The sequence below is a fragment of the Oncorhynchus mykiss genome, chromosome 9 (genome assembly GCF_057628025.1).
Source record: "Oncorhynchus mykiss isolate SJ-2025 chromosome 9, ASM5762802v1, whole genome shotgun sequence".
In the NCBI taxonomy this organism is placed as follows: Eukaryota; Metazoa; Chordata; class Actinopteri; order Salmoniformes; family Salmonidae; genus Oncorhynchus; species Oncorhynchus mykiss.
In genome coordinates, this window is record NC_143030.1 from 71,569,488 (window position 1) to 71,573,323 (window position 3,836).

Genomic DNA, 3,836 nt, shown 5'->3' on the forward strand with positions numbered 1-3,836 from the left:
CATCCACATAAGTCACATCAAAATCTTTTGTATGATTTCTTATACACTATTTTAGGCCCAGCTTTTGTAACTTTGGCTTTCCTGGATATAGCCACTATACTGTGATTACTGTATCCAATGGGTACAGATACAGCTTTAGAACAAAGTTCTACAGTATTAGTAAAAATATGATCAATACATGTGGATGATCTTGTCCCTGTAGTGTTTGTGAACATCCTGGTGGATGAATTAATGACCTAAGAAGCTTCCTCTTGATTGACAGCTTGATGAAAACCAGTCAATATTCAGGTCCCCAAGAAAGTAGACCTCTCTCTTTACATCACATACACTATTAAGCATTTCACACAAATTATTTAGATACTGACTATTAGCACTTGGTGGCCTATAGCAACAGGAGGTGTGAGGGAGGATGAGGAGGTATGAGGGGGAGGAGAGGAGGAGGTGTGAGGGGGAGGTGAGGAGGAGGTGAGAGGGGAGGAGAGGAGGAGGTGATAGGGGAAGAGGAAGAGGCGTGAGCGGGAGGAGGAGGTGTGAGGGGGAGGAGGAGGTTGGCGTGTGGAGGAGAGGAGGAGGTTGGCATGGGGAGAAGAGGAGGAGGTGTGAGGGGGAGAAGGAGGTGTGAGAGGAGGAGAGGAGGTGGTAGAAGAGGAGGAGGGGGAGGAGATGAGGAGGTGTGAAGGATAGGAGAGGAGGAGGTGTGAGGGGGAGGAGGAGATGTGAGGGAGAGGAGAGGAGGAGGTTGGCATGGGGAGGAGAGAAGGAGGTGTGAGGGGGAGGTAAGGAGGTTGGCTTTGGGAGGAGAGGCGGAGGTGTGAGGGGGAGGTGAGGAGGTTGGCTTTGGGAGGAGAGGAGGAGGTGTGAGGGGGAAGAAAGGAGGTGTGAGGGAGAGGAGAGGAGAGGAGAAGGTTGGCATGGGGAGGAGAGGTAAGGTGTGAAGGGGAGGAAAATTTAAATTAAATAGATGGAGAGTGAGATCTGCCAAAGTAATAGCCTAAACTCCATAGAGTCAGAATTAATTAGTATGTCATGAACTGGGCTTGATACCAATAAACTCTACTTATTCACTATACACAAGCTATTACATCACCAAACAACCCCAACAACACTTTTGGTTCCTGAACAAGAGTCAACCACTAGACAATTCTTCCTGTACATAAACAACCATGTTCACCTCTTCAAGTACAGTACAATGACACGGGAGTATTTCAGTACGGCTAGTGAGGGGGGGGGGGGGGGAGGGGCTAGCGCTAGATGCCAAAAGAAACGTCAAGAAAGAGCTGGTATGGGGGGGTAGAAAAAGAGCAGATTGGTGGACTTAATACGTATGTGAGTGGATATAAAAGGTGATATTGTGATCTGGAATAAGGGGGTGGGGTCCTTCCCCTCCCAGAGCTCTGTGAGAATTACTAGGGTGTCAGAGTTAAATAGATTCTAATGGGTTCTGGGCGCTGTTCTGTTTACCCTGGCCTGGCCCCCCTCCTCACGCCCACTGCTTTGGGGAAGTTGCCCAGCTTTGACGCTCCCACAATGGGGCGAGTGGAGCGACAGATGGGGGTCCCTTTGGAGCCAGGGCACAAAAAGAAGGCAAGGCAGGGGGGCCCGGAGAGGGGGGGGGGGGGGGGCTCAAAGGGAGTTTTCTCTCTTTTCAGATATTATGCAAGGAGTCACGTAGCGTAGGCTAAGCCAAGTGTTCTCTTGGTCTGCTTGTGTCGGCTTTGCGAAGGGAGTGCTGTCTTGTCTAGTCCTTTTTCGGAGCAGAGAGGTCATGGGGGTCATTGAACTGTCCTCCAGGGTCAAGGCCACTGTGTCCTTTGAGCTTTCTTGTTACATACGCGGTTGATTTTCTGGCCAATCAATGTTGGTCGCTGATAAGAATTCCAAAAGGCTGGGTGAGCTTGAAGTCCTTTATCTGCTCCACTTTACTCAGACTTAAAAGGAATAGGTCAAGTTAGTTTGAGAGAACATTCAATGGGTGAGTTTAGTTGTACTCTGAACATAAGTGATTCATTTGTAGTGTTTTGTAAGCATAACCAGAGCTGTATGGGAGCAGTGCATCAGGGAACCCATGGTGATTGATGAAGAAGAGGGGAAGGAGGAGGAAAGGAGAGGAGAAGTGCTGGGAGAGGGTAGAGTAGGACTTTGTGAGGGAAGAGTTATCTATCCAATATGGAGATGTATTGGTAAACCACTTCTCCAATGTTTTGGGCCCTATAACAAAGAATAAACAACAAAAACATATACATGAACAAAAACAAAATCTTACAATCAATTATTAAAGACTACCAGAACCCACTGGATTCTCCAATTACATTGAATGAACTACAGGACAAAATACAAACCCTCCAACCCAAAAAAGGTCTGTGGTGTTGATGGAATCCTTAACCTTTCTGATCTCCCCATCCCGGATCCGGGATCGTGAATACAGACTCAAGCTCATTACCATAACGCAACGTTAACTATTCATGAAAATCGCAAATGAAATGAAATAAATATGCTAGCTCTCAAGCTTAGCCTTTTGTTAACAACACTGTCATCTCAGATTTTCAAAATATGCTTCTCAACCATTGCAAAACAAGCATTTGTGTAACAGTATTGATGGCTAACGTAGCATTTAGCATAGCATTTAGCATTAGCATTCAGCTGGCAACAATTACACAAAAAAACAGAAAAGCATTAAAATAAAATAATTTACCTTTGAAGAACTTCAGATGTTTTCAATGAGGAGACTCTCAGATAGCAAATGTTCAGTTTTTCCTGAAAGATTATTTGTTTAGGACAAATCGCTCCGTTTTCTGCGTCACGTTTAGCTATGAAAAAAACCCTGTATCCAGGATTGTGTAAATCTATCAGCAAGCTCATTAGCATAACACAACGTTAACTATTCATGAAAATCGCAAATGAAATGAAATAAATATGCCATCTCTCAAGCTTAGCCTTTTGTAAACAACACTGTCATCTCAGATTTTCAAAATATGCTTCTCAACCATAGGAAAACAATCATTTGTGTAAAAGTAGCTAGCTTGCGTAGCATTTAGCGTTAGCATTTAGCGTTAGCATTGGCGTTAGCATCCAGCACGCAACATTTCAACAAAAACATAAAAGCCTTCAAATAAAATCATTTACCTTTGAAGAACTTCAGATGTTTTCAATGAGGAGACTCTCAGTTAGATAGCAGATAGCATTTGGCTACCAAAAAAACCCGAAAATTCAGTCCTCAAAACGCGAACTTTTTTCCAAATTAACTCCATAATATCGACTGAAAACATGGCAAACGTTGTTTAGAATCAATCCTCAAGGTGTTTTTCACATATCTCTTCGATGATATATAGTTTGTGGAAGTGTGCTTTCTCTCCTGAATCCCAGGAGAAAATGCCCGCACCTGAAGATTACGCACAAATTTAGACAAAGGACACCGGGCGGACCCCTGGAAAATGTAGTCTCTTATGGCCAATCTTCCAATGATATGCCTACAAATACGTCACAATGCTGCCGACATCTTGGGGAAACGGCAGAAGGTCTAAGCTTATTCCTGTCGCATTCACAGCCATATAAGGAGACATTAGAAAACAGAGCTTCAGAAATTCTGCTCATTTCCTGTTTAACGTATCATCTTGGTTTCGCCTGTAGAATGAGTTCTGGGGCACTTACAGACAAAATCTTTGCAGATTCTGAAACTTCAGAGTGTTTTCTTTCCAAAACTGTCAAGAATATGCATAGTTGAGCATCTTTTCGTGACAAAATATCGCGCTTAAAACGGGAACGTTTTTTATCCAAAAATGAAATAGCGCCCCTAGAGATGCAACTGGTTAATGAAGTGATAAAATATACAGACCACA

General features: G+C 43.8%; 1 long non-coding RNA gene across 1 annotated transcript; it reads right to left on the bottom strand.

Annotated features, from left to right (window-relative positions):
- Nucleotides 1-1,620: 1,620 nt before the first annotated feature.
- Nucleotides 1,621-3,398, bottom strand: LOC149981324 (uncharacterized). Its single transcript, XR_016483530.1, has 3 exons — nucleotides 3,124-3,398; nucleotides 2,693-2,754; nucleotides 1,621-2,208 (listed from the first exon to the last, which is right to left on the bottom strand). It is a non-coding gene; the product is annotated as an uncharacterized LOC149981324 (long non-coding RNA).
- Nucleotides 3,399-3,836: the final 438 nt, after the last annotated feature.